This window comes from Phalacrocorax carbo, chromosome 7, assembly GCF_963921805.1.
Source record: "Phalacrocorax carbo chromosome 7, bPhaCar2.1, whole genome shotgun sequence".
In the NCBI taxonomy this organism is placed as follows: Eukaryota; Metazoa; Chordata; class Aves; order Suliformes; family Phalacrocoracidae; genus Phalacrocorax; species Phalacrocorax carbo.
Window position 1 is genome coordinate 2709092 of NC_087519.1, and position 17776 is coordinate 2726867.

A 17776-nucleotide genomic window follows, 5' to 3' on the forward strand; every position below is an offset into this window, starting at 1 on the left:
CTGCTTTGAACTCACTTTTCAGTTGCTTATTCATTTCCCCCATACTGTGTCTCCTGCTTACAACACGGCGCATTTTGGGCAGGGAAGGAGCAGGTCCTGAATTGCCAGCACCTCCCTCAGCTCACAAACCCCACGTCTCCACGTTATCCCAGACCACGCGATGGAGGGGCTGGCGTGACAGAGCGTTTACTGCTGGAGCAACAGAGTAAACAGAATCCCACATCAATCAATGCTGTTTAAAAAGTTTATTACATTTCACGGCTTCCATAATTGACAGCAGGGCCCTCAGGTTTGGAAGGCTTTTCTATTTTCTTTTACGTGCATGTGTAAGGGCTTTGCACATTGTTAAGGAGGGTCTCCTCGCAGTTCAATTTGCCCTCTGTTCAAGATGAAACTTCCCAAATTTCCCCGGTGTGAGACGAAGAGGTGTTAATGAGAGAAACGCAAAGGAATGAATCACAGCCAGCCCAGCAGTACAGTCTGCTCCTTGGCTCTGTAAAGAACATAATGTTCATGGGGAAGTGGTTGAACTGGTTTCATTCTCTGAAAAAGGCCCTAAGAAGAGCTGGAAAAGTTTTTGTAGAGCAAATGTCAACAATGCAGGGCTCTCCCCCTCGTCTCCTTCAGCAGAGACCCAAAGCAAAGCCATGGAGAGGCATGTAAGGCATAATTCAAAGCAGGCTATTTAAATCTCAATTCAGAATTACACTCATATCAAGACAACTTAATTATCTGTATTTTAACATCTTATCTCCAACATGATTTCTCCAAACAAACAGCAGTCTGGAAACAGCCAGTAGATAATCCATCCAATCTCTGGTATCTCAGTCGGGAAAGTCAGCGCCTGGGGCAGCGGAAAGAGAGCCCGGCGAAGGGGGCAGCCAGGAGCCCCCGATTCCCAGAGGGACATGCTGGATGCTTGCCTTGTCGTGGGGCATCGTCTCCTGCTGAGCCCCAGGGCTGGCAGGGCTGGAGGTGCTGCAGGGTCTGGCCAGTGTGGAAGAGGGCTGGTTGCATGGGTCCAGCATCACGGCCCTGTGCGAGGCCCTCCACAAGCTTAGCAGGAGCTGCTGTCCCTGGGTTGCTGTGCGAAGCAGCGATCACTGCAAGAAAAGAGGCTCTACAGTGCTCTGCGTCAAACCCATCAGCGCAGGACGCTGCTGCAACCAGCCAGCTGAGCACAGCCATGGGCTAAGATGCTCCTGTGCTCCAGCATTCCTTTGAAGGTGAGTGCTTTTTCTGAATTTCAGGTTTCCCAACCAAGAGTTGGGCAACAAATTCCCATTCTAATAGCTCATCAAGCATAAAGACTGGAACCTGGATCTAGCGTCTCTCATCCTTCAGTAAAGACAGGGTCTCAGACAATTTTAGGGTGAAAGGAGCCTAAAAGAAGTTTGGGGACTGATAAATGTCCTCAGTTAAATCTGTTCCCCACACAGTGTTTTCACACGCTACATCCCAAACACAAGCACCTTCCTACAATCACATGAGAAGTGCTGACCTAACTCTGGCTCCAAGGTCTGGTCCTACTACATCAGTGGCAAAACTCCTTGTGATGACGACAGTACTAATGACTAATTCTGATAATAATTAAATGTCAAGGAGTACTTTTCATCCAAAATGATACCATAAGCACTAGCCTACATTTTGCAGATAGACGGAACAAAGTGTGTGGAAGTTCACCCACGTGCAACGTTTCCTATTTTGACACACGCCAAAGGGATCCAGAATGGGATAGTCCTGTAGAGCTTGGATAAAAGATCCAGTCCCTGGTACTATTTGGGAGCCAGCTCTTCCTCCAGTAAAAATTCTTTTTAAAGACCAAACTTCAAGGATTAACGTTACATCTAACCTGTGGCAAAGCTTCCACTAATATGACCAGGGCTGAACTGCTCCCAGCCCCGTCCCCAAAACCTTTTAGCTGAGAGTGAACAAGTTCCACCAGAGGCAGAAGTGGCCCATTGCTCTGTGCTCATTCAGCAAGATCCTCATCTGAATCCTCATCCAAAATCCTTGTGTACCTACGGGCTGATCTTCCGCAAAATCTTCAGAAGGAATTTTCGTGAATATAGGTTGTCTCATACATATTTGTATTTATTCACTTGTTTTCTAGATGGAAAATGCAAATCGAGGAATGGGAAGTTACTTATTTTGACTTCATCCCCAACGCAACGCTTGTACAGAACTGGAATTTGGACCCTTTTTTTCCTTTTTTTTTTTATTTTTTAAGATGGGACTGAGAGCAAGGGAATTCCTCTGAGACTTTCCCAAACCAACAGGCTTCCTAAAAATAGCTGCACAGATTGTTCTTTTGGCCTGAGGTGCATTGCATTTTAATGGTATAGGGAAGGCTGCGTTTTTATGCGGCAACCTCTTAATCTCATGAAAGATCATTTCTCAAGAGCCACCACTCCCCGTCCCACTTTAAAGGTTTGTTTTCTTGTTTGTTTGTTTTTGCAATCTCTGTCATTGTGTTCACCAAGCATGATAATGAATGCTTTACTGGCAAGGTGTGATGGCTTTCTGTGCGAGTTGTCCTGATGCAGATATGGCAGGATCTCTCCTGAAAAGAGCTCACAATAATTGGATTTTGGGGAGTCATGAAGCAAGAAGCAAACCTCTGACTGGCTCTGGATCTCGGCAGGCTGCTCTACCCAACAAAAAGTGCAATACTGAAACTCTGGCAATCTCTTTTTAGAGTATTTAGAGTATTGCAACCGCTGTGCAATTTGCACTGTATCAAAAATCCATAGGAGCGATAGGTCGGCGCGATGCTGGGGGTGCTGTCCCCTTCCAAGCAGCGCGGGTACCGCTAGATCATTGCACTTTGCTCACGTAACCTTTCGTAGTATTTGCCAGATGTTGAACTTGTCAGTGAGTAGAAGCTCTGCGGTACAGCAGAGGTTTTTTCAAATCACATCTTGCTGACTTGTACAGTCTCAAGTCTCCAAGCAAGCAAACTCGGCTAAATGGACAACACACGTCTAAGTGTCACAGTTTCAGCCTCCTGCACAAACACGTGGGCTGCTTTCTGTTTGGTTTCAAGCACTCGATCGTTTGCAGGAACTGTCCCCCAGAGGATTCAACCCCTTATGCCGACTTCTTGGCGTAGGGGCTGGAGGTGTCCTGGAGCTCAGGACCACCCACCCTGACACCTAGCAGCTCTCGTCCATCTCATCCTGTAGGCGGCCCAATTCCAGTTCAGGCTGAAGCTGTCACCTTGTCACCTAGCAGAAGATCCCTGGAGCCTGTCCAGGAATCCCTGGGCTGTCCTCTCTGCTGCTGGCAAATCCCTGTGGCATCACTGCAAGGGCTGATGAGGCACACGCAAAGTGTCTCCTCAGAGTTGGCTGCTACACCTTAACATGCAGTTTTCTGCAGTGTAGAGGGAAAAACTGGTCATCGTAGAATAATTCTTGAGAGAGCGTTAAAAGGCCTTGCTCTCCAATGTAGTGGCTTATTTGGATATTTGTTTGCTGTGATCCACCTGAATAGGAGAAATATACAGTAACCTGTAAAGTGGGAGAAATACACAAACCACAAACTTGCGTTTTCTTTTTCATGATGACGCATAGCTCAGATAGACAGGGTATGTGAGTGAGTCCCAAGCCGAGATTCAACCCACCTTACAGACATTTCACAAGCTTAGCAGTCTGGTCACCTTAGGCTCCCTCCACAGTATGTGGAGACCTGTATGCATCTCCAGTGGGCACAGCCTAAGACTTTAATTACTCCCTAAGATCTTAATTAATCCCCGGAGGTGTTCACCTGCATTCCTCCACTAGAGAAGGAGCCAAGAGCAACGACACTTCTACTTCAGGCATCCCATGCAATGAAATGCCTAAATAAGTGTGGGATGAATCCACAGGAGTGCAGGTTGGGGGTGACCTGCTGGAGAGCGGCTCTGCTGAGAGGCCCTGGGGGTGCTGGGGGGCAGCGAGGTGACCCTGAGCCAGCACCGGGCCCTTGGGGCCAAGGGGGCCAGCGGTGCCCTGGGGGGCATGAAAAAGTGTGGCCAGCAGGGCGAGGGGGGTTCTCCTCCCCCTCTGCTCTGCCCCAGTGAGGCCACATCTGGGGTGCTGCGTCCAGTTCTGGGACCCCCAGTTCAAGAAGGACAGGGAACTGCTGGAGGGAGTCCAGCAGAGAGCTACGAAGGTGACCAGGGGCTGGAGCATCTCCCTTGTGAGGAAAGGCTGAGAGACCTGGGTTGGTTCAGCCTGGAGAAGAGAAGGCTGAGGGGGGATCTCATCAATGCTTATAAATATCTGAAGGGCGGGTGTCAGGAGGATGGGGCCGGGCTCTTTTCAGCGGTGCCCAACGCCAGGCCAAGGGGCCACGGGCACAAGCTGGAACACGGGAAGCTCCACCTGAACATGAGGACAAACCCCTTCCCTGTGCGGGTGCCAGAGCAGGGGCACAGGCTGCCCAGAGAGGCTGTGGGGTCCCTTCCCTGGAGACATTCACCCCCCGCCTGGACGCGGCCCTGTGCCCCTGCTCTGGGGGTGCCTGCTCCAGCAGGGGGTGGGATGGGGTGAGCTCCGGAGGTCCCTTCCAACCCCGGCAGCCTGGGATTCTGTTTACTGCCCAAGGTTGGACTCTTTCCCTGCAGCAAATGATCTTCTCACTGTTGAACTTTCTGTGGCGATTCTCTCAGTAGAAGAGTAGCACTGAAGCATATGACACTCCATGGTGGAGTGGGTAAAACAGTGTTCCTTCGCCACACCTCCCAGATTCCTTTGGCATTTGTCCCTCTGAAATAGTTCTGTTATTCCAAACATTGCAGATTGAACCCTTCCATCAGAGACAACATTAGGTGTGATGGGCTGTTACAGAGAGGTAAATTCAAACACAGTTCCCTAGCCCAGGGCCTGAGCAGCCACAGAATCAGTTAGAAACAGGGTGAAGTCAAACACTTAAAAATAAGTTTATTAAGTTTTCTGCAAACTCCATGTTCCAGTGCCCATGGGTGCCAGACCCTCCGGTGATGGGCGCAGGACACCAAGCATCGTTCCCAACTTCCTTTCTACCATTTTAGCCACACTCTCCCTCGTTATTGAGCATTGCTGGTTTGGCTGGTACCTGTCCTTGGCTGAGGTTAGCTATCCACCTGATGAAATGGGCTCTGAACTTGATCTTTTGCTAGATTTATCCTCCAAGAAGATCTCTGGGCTTCCTCCTCCATTCTGTGCAGCTCAGTGAGGAATGGAGGAGATCCAGCTCCTCTGAACCTGGCTGGAAACCCTTTTCCAGCCTGGTGGCTCCTGGGGACTGCGCAGATCGGGGCTTTTTGGCAGCAAAGGGCTCGGCTCTGCCGATGATCCCGATCCCAGGCATTCCCTGTCCATGTGAGCCTTTTGGTGGGACTGCTGTGCCATGTGCATTGCTATGCTTTGCTCTACCTGTGGGATGGCAGGTCGCCATGGTCAGAAGTTCCTCCTCGCTGAACTGTTCATCACATCTCCAATGAAAATACCCTTTTTATGTGCTAAACCCAGCGTCTCATTCCAAATGTAACAAATTAAAGTGTATGAAAGTTTGAAAATACCTTAAATGCTAGGATAAGCAAAACTATAAAAAGCTTAACGCCACAAATCAGGGACTGTACTGGAACAGGAGCCTTTAAGGCTGCCTGAAAAATCTGGGATTGTCTGGGTGAGGGGATCATGATTCCTTTGGGTTGTTACTCCCCAGTATTAATTCATGATCTGGGAACAACCAAAAGTAATTTCTGGATTTCTGCTGTTGTCTAGGGGGTTGGATTTGGGTTTTGCTGGTTTTTTTTTTCTTTCTCCAAGCTCTGTATTCCCAGAATGTATTTTAAAATAGTCCCTGCCATGAAAATGTTCTTTGGGACTTCCAAAAAAGTTCATTACAGTGAATTCAGGTTGTTTGCTTCTTCACTGCTCACCCAAAGTGCTTTTTTTTCTGGTGTGTTTGCTCAGAGCTGTTGCCAAAATGATCTGCACAGTGTGCCACTAAAAATGCCGACTTCTGAATTGTAAGCTGCAGTTTGCACAGTAATTTATGTTTGGGTGGAAAGCACATTTTCCCATGCAGAGAGGGACAAAAGAACATCTTTACAAAATACTGAGTGTATTTGTGTGCATGTGAGAGAGAGGCACAGAACTGCTTCCTTAGCATTCCTGCTGGTATTCATAGCACAGAGATCCAAACCACGGCAACTCATCTTTTTGATGAACCTAGATTACTTCAGTCCTCAGTAAAGCAATATTGCTTCTACTTTGCCTCATTTGCAGACAGTTGATTTTTCAATTCTTTCACACTATCTTATAATTCTGTCATACTGTTCCCACCAAAATATGCCCAATTTGTCACAGGCATCATCAAAACTACATAGAAGGTGCACCATTACTGCCTCTGACAGCCAGGCATTTCTATAACACCTCTGAGTACTAGAACTTTGTACCCGCACTTGGTATTGCAGATTCTGAGCAACCCTCTAAATTCAATCTCTCTATACTCAAAAATAAATTTACTGAATATTTCCTTTTTGAAACCAAAAATTATGTGTGAAATGAGTCATAATCTGATTATTAAAAATTCATCAAGTAAGAAAATATTGAAAGTGCCTGTCCTTTCCCTCTGCACGATCCGTGCAGACACCACGCGCCATCACATCCTCCCTATGCTGGGCTGCAGTGAACATCCACAGTGCCGTAACCACAGCAGCTTCTCTAAGGCCCTTCTCTGTCGTCTGTGCTGACGGGCAGACTAGGAGCTCAGGCACCGGCTTTTTTTTGCCCAGTCTCTGCAGGCTGCAGTCTCTGAGCACTGACGGAGGGAGGACTCGGTAGTCTGGTGCACAGCTTTGGTGAGTTTTTCTGGCTACGTGAAGCTCTCTGCCCTGCCCCTCTCTCTCATGTGTTCTCATGGTCCCAGTGTTCTGCAAAGCCTTCAGTGCTGGACATTTTTGGATGTTTTGGGTTTTACAGAGTTTCCACTTTCCTGTGCAACAACTGGCACAAAGATTAGCCCTGAAGAGCACCAACTGTATAACTAATACCTGCAGAGCTCCAAGTCTCAGTGCTTCTTGTGTTTCACTAGCAGAGTTTAAAAGCACGCTTTACAGCACCTTCAGAACCATACAATGCACTCAACAGCAAGAAGAGTGTCTGGTAATGAATTCTTCATCTCAACTGAGTCACCAAGTGTTGTTCTGGTCTTGTCCTTGCTCTGTCGGGGTATGCAGAGGCTCACATCACCTTGTGCCCGCACGCAGTGATGTACCAGAAACCAGTTTCCCCCTAACTTAGACCGAGTCTGTATCAGAAGAGCCTCCTGACCACTTTGAAGCATGTTGGTCCATCCCCACATAAATGCACGGTCTGATGCATAACCCATCCCTGCATAACCCAACCCCACGACGCAGCACATTGCACCCGCGGTGTGACGAGTGTCTGTCGCATGAGGCACCAGAGAAAGGAGGTTCTGCTTCTCCCCCCAGTTTTATTGTCTAGTGCAAGATACCAGTTTGCTCTGATTGCATTATGGGCTCCCTTTGTGAAGAGGAATTATCAGGTAAAATTCTGTCAATGAGACAGAGAAATATTCAGCCACTCTTGCAAGCGAGAGAGGTGAAACAAGAATTGCACAGGGAATACATATTAGAAGGAGGCAGAGGCACCAAATGTTGTGTGTCCTCAAATGCTTTCATTGGATATCGTTTGGTGATTGGTGCTGGGAACATAAAACTAGAACAATTGGGGAAGCAAAAAAAGAAAAAAAAAAAACAAAGGGAAAATCAGAAGTAGGAATTTTAAACAGGAAAAGCATGGCGTCAGGACGGGCGGAAGATAACAGAGTGCTCTGCTGAACACACAAACAAACAAAAAATAACAGACAAACTGGCAAAACATTCCTCTGGCTGACTTAACCACTGCTCTGCTACAGTCACAGGTCTCCAACCAACGCTGTCATTTTGTCACTGCTCCAGCATCCTTCCCTGCAGATAAATTCGAGTGGAAGGGAACTCTTTGCTGTTATAGGGGCTTGGTAACAAAAGAGCAATGAGAGAGAAATGTCAAGAGCAAAATGAGTAATAGTTCCCCTCTCATTAAATGAGGATAATACCTCTGACCTCTCTGTGAAGTACTTTAAAACTTGTTAGTAAAAGGTTCTAGATAAGGGGTAGGGCATATCACTGTTACTGCTGACTGTGGCTGCTTCCACAGAGCAACGTTTTCCCTTTAAAATCACATCCAAAATGTGGTGCAAACAAACGAGATGACTGATTCCTCGCAGGCTCGGTGCTCCAGGAAAGCAAAATGTTGCAGCTCTGAAGACCAGCAGTGCACTCTCCCCCCCCAGCCCTGCCAGAAACGCCAAATCCCATGAAGGAGAAACGGCCATGGCCACGTCCGGGCTCATCCCGTTATCCACGCCATGCTGCCCTACCAGAAGCTCCTGAGACAGCACGCACTGGAAGCATCGAGCCATGCACAGGCTTAAACTGCTTTTGCCAAGGTGGCTGTCACAGCTCTACCACTGCTGTGGACTGAGCTGCAAGCATGGGGTCTGTCTGCCTTACAGCTCTTCCAGCCTGTTAAGTGCTCCTTCTCACCCATCCCAGCATGTGATGAATTATCCCGGCGTGTTAAAGCAGACCTCCCAGCTCTTCTCCCAGCACAGCACAGCGGAGCAATGGCACTCACAACCTTCCGGGGAACTGGCAGGAGCCAAGAAAAGATCTAATGGCAATGACTGCTCATATAATTAAAGTTTGGGTTACTTTAAAAGACTAAAATTATCTAGAAACTTCAGCAGATTGCCCTGAAGATATGAATAGCAACCTTCAGCTCCACAGCCCTACTGACAGCCATCAAGCAGAGATGAGGACAGAGTCCATGATCTCCTGGGGAATGTGGAGTTTATTCCAGTTACTCTAATTGTTCGCAACATTATTTCCCAAATAGCACTGCATTCTCAGGAGATGAAGAGAGGATGGCTGTTTATACGCCATTCGATAACTAAACAGTGCTGGAGAATTATCTTATCTTCCCATCAGGATTCAAATGCGGAGGGTTCCTTTGTAAAGCCGAAACAAGCCCCCTGGAAGTTTTCCCAAACATTGTTTTACACATTATTTTATCCACGGAAGTTAAAGGTCTCTCTTCAAAGAATGGGAAACGTATCACTTTTTTCTCTTCAGAGCCCCGTGAGAAATCATCCCAAGTGGAGTAATCAGTGGAAAGCTGAGGTCCCTCTCCTGTGTACAAGGGGCTGGGAGAGTCACCATCAATTGCCCATGCTGCGTATGTGAAGCCAAAGCCTGAAATTTCAGCTGGAAAACACGAGAATGCCATTGCCCATGCACGAGAGCTGCTGTCGTGTGCCCATCCTCTGACAGCTGGCCACATTCTCCATTTCATCATTTTGCCCTCCTTGGAAGACTGCTGCTCATATTAATTTGTGAAAAAAATATTAAGAATATACAGGAAGAACCACAAGGGAAAACTGAACTGAGACTTTAAAAAGGTGCTGGTTGATTATTAGGAATAAATAGTCCCTGCCCCATATACAGCACTTTAAAACCCCAGCTCAGGGAGTCCTTTCAGTATCCCGTAATTTCCTTATCTCCATATTGTAGGCAGGGAGAGAGGGGCCTGGAGAGACGCTGTCCCCTGCCCACCATCATACAAAAAGCCGCCTGAGAATGGGGAACCAGTGGTTTTGGGAGAGCCCAACCTCTCTCCGACTGAACCATCACCAGTGAACATCATGGGCAAAACTGGCATTTTTGGCCCCCACAGAATAGCTCCTTATGGCGCTCCTTTTTTTTTTTTTTTAAGAAAAGGGCAACAATAACAGAAAAATTTCCACTACCACCACCTTCTCAGGTGTTTTGAGGGGCAAATTTTCCAGAGGGGCAATAATCTACTTGCATGCGTTCCACTGATTTTCCACAGACTCCTGTTCTTACTGCCATCAAGTACCTCAGAAAACTTAAGCCTTTCCTTGATGTCTCTGAGAAGGACTGAGAAACGTGGGGAAGAAAAAAAAAAAACAACAGAAAAGAAAAAGAATAACCATAATGACCAAGAAACAGGAAAAGCCATTATATACAGTAATAAAAAGACTGCTTCCCCCCCGTTCAAAACATGATCATATTATCTTAGCAACCAGCACAGCAAAGCAGATTTTACCACAGGAATTGTATAACCATTCCTAAAGAAACGGGAAGGGGAAAGCATTTATTCCTTTCTATATTTTATGACGTGAGAGCTGATATGATTTGCTGAAGTCGAGGTTGCACATATACAGCCAGAGCGGGTTTCACGCTCATTGTTTTTGCATTTTGCTGCCTATACGCTGCAGGGCGAGGTAGTTTCCTACTGTTGGTGTTTGAAGGGCCTGAAACCATAATAGTCTCTCTGTAACGTTCTCAAATGTTGGCATGTTTGGTGTCTGTTTTGTCAAGTAAACCTTTGCAATCTCCTTCAGAGTTGTCTAGGGTGCCCTAAATTAGTTAGTTGTTCTTGCACTTCTACTCAGTACTTGCTGCCTGGTTTAATAAAAAGCCCTTCAGGAGAAATATATATACATTTTTAAAAAAATAGCCCACAGAAAAGCCTTTCTTGCTATATAAAGAGTGCACTCAAATCCGATACCCTGGAAATGCTCTGCGGCGCTCACATTCCAGAACCTGCGCAGCGAGAAGGGTTAAATGAGATTTACAACCGTTTGGAGCAATTACGCAGCACTGCAATTTAATGGTAATTCCAGAAAGAGCATCTCTGAACAAGACAGACATGTTGGGAGAGCCACTCACAGGAAGCTCTTCAGGCAAAACATTACATACGCTGTTAATTAGGGTCATTGACTCCTCTGCAGAACGATCCTTATCAACAACGCGAGGCAGAGTCAGCACTCTGCCACCCTGCGCAGACCAAGGGCGCAGGAGGGGGCTGGCGCGGGGCGCCTTGCAGAGGGAGGTCCAGCTGGGCTGGGCGATGCTGGATGGAGAACCGGGTCCTGCCCCAGTTCATAAAACATTTTTTTTCCTGCTTTTTATTGCTGAAGGACCACGGGCACTGAGAAGATCTTTGACCAACCCAGGCTTTGCTTGAACTGTGAAAGCTGTTTGTTTCCTTTCTGCTCTACCTGGGCAGTGAAAACAGCTTTGCTTTCTGCCTGTCATGCTCTAGCAGGCAGCCGAAATGCTTGAGCGACAAACGTGGCAGGAGGAGGTTTCAGTCTAAACAAGAACCCGTTTTCATTGCATTTTTGCCCTTTTATTTCCCTGCAAGATTTCTGTTCGTGTAGGGTTCCATAAAACGTCACCGCACAGCTTAAGTCTGGGGCCCACGGTACCTGCCAGTTCTCCTCACAAGCAAGTCTAAACCCTAATTGCTGGGACTGGCCTGCTGAATGCTTAGCATCTGAATAATGAATTACTTATCTTTGCTGTTGAGGCAGAAACGTATTAGGCATTACTAACTCCAGCCTCAGATTATTTGACCGGGTTCCAGCTGTAAACATTCAACAGGAAGAGGTTAATTTTTTGATTCAGTTAATATAAATACTGAAAGGTTCCTTACTTCACTGTCCCACATCACTGCAACATACATTCTGTAATTAGAAGCATATTTTTGTGATTTCAAGGTATATTTTGCCAAACCAACAAAAAGCATCAAACTCCAACATTTATGCCAAAAATACCCACTGTATAATTTATGCCAAATCAACAAAAATCTTCTTTTGTCCTTCCCAAACCACACTAAAGAACAGTCTGTTAAGAAGCCCAAATGTTAAAGTTCAAAAAAGCCCTCTATTATACAGCGTACAAGATAGGGAGAAATAACAAATCTGACTGATTCCAGCGCTGCCGTTTATGCAGGATGGAAGTTAGCATCTTTGTCTCTGCCAGGAACGGTATCTCTCTTTAATTCTGTTTATCCCCCTCTCCACCCCACGCACACTTCTGCCTCTCTCTCTTGGTTTTTTTGTTGGTTTTTTTTTTTCATTTTCCTAAAGCTTACTTAGCATCTGGAATGTGTAGGCAGCAATCCATGTGTTTGCAGTAAACTTTGAAAGCAGAGCCAATGAGGACCACATGGGCAGGTATTCTGGAAAGCAAACCTGGCTTTCAGGGACTGCTTGGGCAGTAATGCAAGATGTACCAAAAACTACCGGACACAGCTAAATTCTGAACAACAACATGGGGAAAAAGAAAAAAAGGGAAGAAAGAAAGAAAAAAAGGAGAGCATTTTGGTGGTAATTAAGCTTTTCCTTTCCCCGACTTGAAGAAAAATTTTAATTAGAAGTTCGAGCATTTGGTTTTAATTCAGTCCAATGCACAAATGGTTTATTTCCACACAGCATATTTTCATAGTCTACGAAACAGCCTGCAACTAGGAAGCCATTACAGCCAGTGATTACAGCTTTTACATGCGCTTATTATACTTTTGGAAATAGTGGCAGAATGGATTCACTTATATTTCTCCCTGCACATTAGGGTGGATCCATGTGCAATTAATTAGACAGGCTTGGTACAGACAATTAACAAACATTTTTTTAAACAGAGAAATTCAGTAGTCTTTACATATTCAGAATAGATATTAGAAAATGGCATTTTGCCAGGGCATACAGCTCTGAATAGAATTTACTTTAGAACATCTGCTGCCTTTAACTAACTGCACCATGACTGAATATTGTTTGGATGAACGTTAGACAATAATGTTCAATCTGGCACCAGCAGAGACCGAATGATTCATTGCCATGGTAACCACTAATGCAAAGGTTCCCTTAAATAATAATTTGTTATTTATAGACACATCAAGGATGCTCCAATGCTACTTTAAACCGGCCAAAAATTGAATAGCCTTTTCCTTTTTGAATGCAAAGCCTGTGTTCGCACGCTCGGTGTTCTGATGCATGCTAATTGCTGAAAGTCACTCTGGAGGCATTGAACCTGAAGGTCTGGGCTTTCAGAAGACCATCAGAGCCCCTTGGCCCTCAGCAGCTTTGCCCAATCCCACCGTCCCCGTGGCAAAGGGCAGAGTGCAGGCAAGGTGTTTGCCCGGCAGCGGGCGATGAGGGCTCTGAAACGGGGCGCTCCAGAGGCCCCGCAGGGTGTAGCTCTTACTTAAGAATGAAGAAATTACATGATTTCAAGAATTTCTTGGGCAGAGTTCTCAGGCCAAAGGAGGCAAGCGGGAGAGCTCTGTCTGTAATTGCATCTGACAGGGTTTTTTGCACTAAGTAAGAATAGATATGAACTACTTTAGCAGGAACAACAAATTCAGCACCATCAGCTGACAGTTTGGGACCGAATAAAAAATCACAGGGGTTTTGTGAACAGTGGGGTTTTTATCCATTCCACGGGGTCTTCAACCACCTCTGCAGAACAGGTCTACTTCCACTGAGAGTTTTGCACTTGAAACCTCTTAGGATGGAGCTCAGTGAGCAACAGCGTTGTGAGAGCCGTGATAGCTTCCAAGGTACAAACAGCCGGGCCTTGCGCACCTACCAACCCTCTGCGCTCAGCTGATTTGGCAAGGTGGACGAACGGGCTGCCTCCAGAAGTCCTGCAGTGTACAACATAAAAACGCAAGCTTTCTTGCATAGGTTCAGAGCCCCGTAGGAGCCAGGACCGCTGTCTTACGCAGAGGGAAGGGGTGGGAGCCACACGCGGATGCACAGCAAAATAGTCCATGAGACAACATCTGGGGAGAGAGGCTTATCATCTTTCCAGCCATTTTTGCAAAAATTTCTGATTCATTTCCTGCCGGCTACTGTCAGAGAGAGGGTATAGGACTAGCTGGGCCACATCCCGGATCCCGTCTGTGTTCCTAAATACTTAGCTTATCTCTCTGTGTCATGGAGCTGTGATTACATAGCTAGAGGGGCTAAAAATATTGCCAAAAGCTTTAAAAAGGAAGGCATGCTTTTATTTTTTTAACTGCACCAATAAATGGAAGTGACTGGACAGATGGGCATCGGGGTAGGGCCCGGGTGGTTACAGCAAATCTGCATGAAGCCCTATTCCTGCCTGACACGGGTCTTTTTTGCCAAGGTGCTTTCACCTGCGTGTTGAAGATCTGGCAGAGATGGTGATGGGAGAAGCAGAAGAGCCATCAGAGCAAACTTCTTTTGGCCACCATTTATCAAACCTGGATTTGCTTAGGCCTGGCATGCATCAGCTTTTCTCGCCAGCATGGCTCCAGTCAGCAAACGCGATTGGAAAGCCAGAATAAGAATTTGGGGGTGTCTTTACATGGCTGCAAGCCCTTTGCACAGCCAAGCGGGGGGCACCTCCAGGGGCTGCAAGGGTGACTGAGCAGCTACATGCCCCAGCATCTGTACCCAGGACTGATGGGCTGTGTGTGAGCACCGCGCAGCTTGTCAAAATCACAGACCCCCTCCGCCCCCGAGACAGCCTCCATCCGCGGGATCTTACTGTCAGCGATTTCAGTAGCAAGCTGGAAGGGTCAGGCACGTTGCACTTGGCAGACGAGGTGGGGAAAGAAGCCAGTGTGAGACCTCTGAGCGAGCTCAACGGTGCAGAGAGGCAAGTCAGGGGCAGGCACGGGGGCTGGCTAACACACGTCTGCAAATGGCACGGAGCAAGGAAACCAGATGAGATCCCCGAGCCGTTCACCAGGCCGGCAGGGCAAGGAAAAGCAGGGGGCTGCTGTTGTCCCTATCACAAAAACCACCGTGAACCTAGGAGCCTGTTCAGAGCTGAAACATGAATTTGAGTGCTAGCAGCACAAAGCTGCTGAACTACACCAGGAATGACCTTTCACGTTACCTCTAGTACTATTTAGACTGGCTGAGCTTCCCTGGCCTAGCAGCAATCACACAGTCTCCATCTGCCCACTCCAAATTAGAGTTATAGCGTGTGCTGCCGATGCAGTCTCTTGGGTTTGTTTTTTTTCTTGCAGTCTTGACTTCATCCCAGCAAGGGCTCCTGTCTCTAACTAGCCGCTGTCAAAACAACTCCAGTGGGGAGATAAGGGAGAGAAGACTTTGAAGAGACTCCTTCCTGCAAGCTGCTTGCTATCTCCCCAAGACATTTGTCAGCATCCCTTAGGAAGGGCAGCAGACACGGGGAAGCCAGGAACCATTCCCCCTCTTAAGCCTCCAGTCACATCACAACACAGTATTTAAAATGGCTTGCGAATCCCAGATAAAAAGCAAGCGATTAGCGTCTAGAAGAAACCTCTGTTTTCTATCAGCAGATGTGGCCATTTCCCATCAGGACAGACATTCATTCATGGAAGGACAAATATTTCTGTCCATTTTTCCCAGCTTTCTTGCTTCTCCACTCTTCACAGCCACCTTTCTCCTGATTTAAATTAGGCTGTGGCTTTGGAGCATGCCCAAATCCACCCCCAAGAGAAAATAAGATTAGAAAAGGGATGTGATTCATTTGGTAGTTTCCCCTTTCCTACATCTTGCTTTGAGTGAAGCATCATCAGACAAAAGCTGGCAATCGATGGTAGCCTGGTCCTTCACAAGAGGACACGATCCAGGGCCTGTGCTGCTTTCCGGTGCTGGTGGGGTCACTCGCCTGCCTCCATGGCACAGCATGGCTGAGGCTTCCCTCCCCTCCCGGCCGGGCAGCCCAGCTGGGCTCTGCAGGCTAATGCAGCTCCCTTTATCTGATAAGGGAATCATGCCCAAACTGAGCCAGTTTCTGCCATCAGGGAGAAATTCTGCTGTTGGCTGCGTGAGGCGGGTCATTTCCATGCCTCTTGGCCGTTTGCAAGAGGCTTGTTTGGAGCATTAATCAATAGCTCCGAGCTTGCGGTATGGCTGGCGTGCAGCAGCGCTGCCCACGGAGCTCACCCACTGCTGCTGCGCTTCTCCAACTGGCTGAGGGTTTGGGTTCGTGTTCTGTTTTCTTTTTTTTTTTTTTAAAACAGCAAACCACATATTTTGAGTACAAATTTTCAAGTTTAAACCTGTGAAACAAGGGGATTTGGAAATATTTCTACCCCAGTTTTTCCAGGTACCTGATGAATAGCATGAGCCCACAAACCACGCTGAACGCAGCACTCTTATTCACTCCTCACTGTTTGATTATTTGATGGGCTTTAGCTGCAAAGCCTCCTTTTATACTTGCTCTGAGACAGGGATAACAACAGTGCTGTCAGGTCTTGTTCCCTTGAGAAACCCAGCATCTTCTCTGAGGACTCCCTGCTGAGAAGGTCCCCTTGGAGCACGGAGCCATCCCCACGGCCAGCAGCGACCACTGCTCCCCAGCCCGTTCTGCACCCCCATGGGAAACCCAATGCCCAGCACCATCCTCGAGCCCCCGGCATCGAGCAAGCCCCAAACATGTTTTCTCAGGGTCTTGCTGAGCAGAGCTATGCCACAGCCTTTGCAGATGCGTAGCTGGAAACTCCGCAGCTCACTGCCCAAAGCGACCCCGGGGCGGTGAGAAGTGGCCGCCGCCGCCAACGGCAGCAGAGGCGGCGAACGGGAGACGCCAGGCGCGGGGAACAGGATGGAGGGGTCGCAGCACCTGAGCTCCAGCCCGGCTCCACAGCCGTGCGCCGGAGCAACAGCATTTCCTGCAATGGTGCTTCTAAGGGAACTGCTCAGCCAGAAGCCAGCAGAGCCATTACTGTTTTCTTATTTTTAAAATGGGCAAAAAAAAACATGGGAGTAAGAGCTATTAAAAAAAAAAAACCTGAAGTCTGCAAAGAAAAAAAGCCTACAGCACTAAGCGACTTTCTTTTGCTGCAGCCCATTGTTAAGCGGAGGCCTGCTGTCCCTTTCCCATGCCAGCGAGAGATTTGCCTGGTGCCGGCCAGTTCTTTATCCCACTGCGCAATTAATACAGCTTCCCTCAGATAAACATGAGCTTGTTTAACTATGTCTCTTGATAGGTCCCAGTAAGGCTTGATAACATGGATGGTCGGATGTTGTCAGGACGAAGGAGTCAGACATGCTGGCAACAACCTTTTCCCTTTCAAAGCACACATGTTTAGAAAAGAAAGGGCTGCGGCTGTTCACGGCAAAGCACAACTGAAATCTTGCAGTAGCATCAAACGAGAGGCAGAGGCATGGTGTGGGAGCTGCACCCCGCCTGCTGCCTCGCCAGGAGCCAGGCTGGTCCCGGCACGGGCAGCGCTGCCAGCTGCCGGAGTTTAAATATCACTCCTCAGGCTGTTCCCAAACCATGGGATGTGTTAAAAAACATGATTTAAAATGCTCATACTATGATTTCCACTATTACTAGGAGCAGCAGCAGAATAAAAATTAAAAATAATAGAGTTATTTTTCATTTCTCTTGTTTTTAAACCCCAAGCATGCATTTACGTCAGCTTTCCAAAGGTCTCCACCGATCACAAGCCCTAGTTTCTTAATTTAGTCCCTTTTTTTAACTTTATCTTAAAGTCCCTTTGATTTGATTGTGCAAGAATCTCAGCACTCATTAAAAATAAACTAATTATCTTTGGCGAGACTTGGGATCAGGGCAGCGACAGTCCCACAGCAGTGGTAAAAGTCATGTGGAAATGATCCCTTTACGCGTCAGGACTGCACCCACGCTCCTGGCTGCTTGGGTGCCTGGCTCTCGGGTTGTACCCTGCCCCTCTGCCTCCCCCAAGAGATGGATTTGGGGATGGCGAAGGTCACCCCCACACGATGCTTGTCCCACTGCAAAAGGATGGCATGGAGGGACCTGGCCAGGACTTTCAATGGAAACTTCCAGGAAGATAATCAGGGATTTGTGGGCGCCTCACTGATGCTGCTTTGGGGTCTCTCCACCCACCCACCCACCCACCCACCTACTTCAGGGGTC

General features: G+C 47.5%; 1 long non-coding RNA gene across 1 annotated transcript in view; it reads right to left on the reverse strand.

The window, feature by feature from the left end:
• Positions 1-262: 262 nt before the first annotated feature.
• LOC135314258 (uncharacterized) overlaps positions 263-17776 on the reverse strand; it is a 113389-nt gene continuing 95875 nt past the window's right edge. The window contains exon 3 of the long non-coding RNA XR_010373697.1: positions 263-3487. This is a non-coding gene — a long non-coding RNA (uncharacterized LOC135314258). The remainder of the gene's footprint in view (positions 3488-17776) is intronic.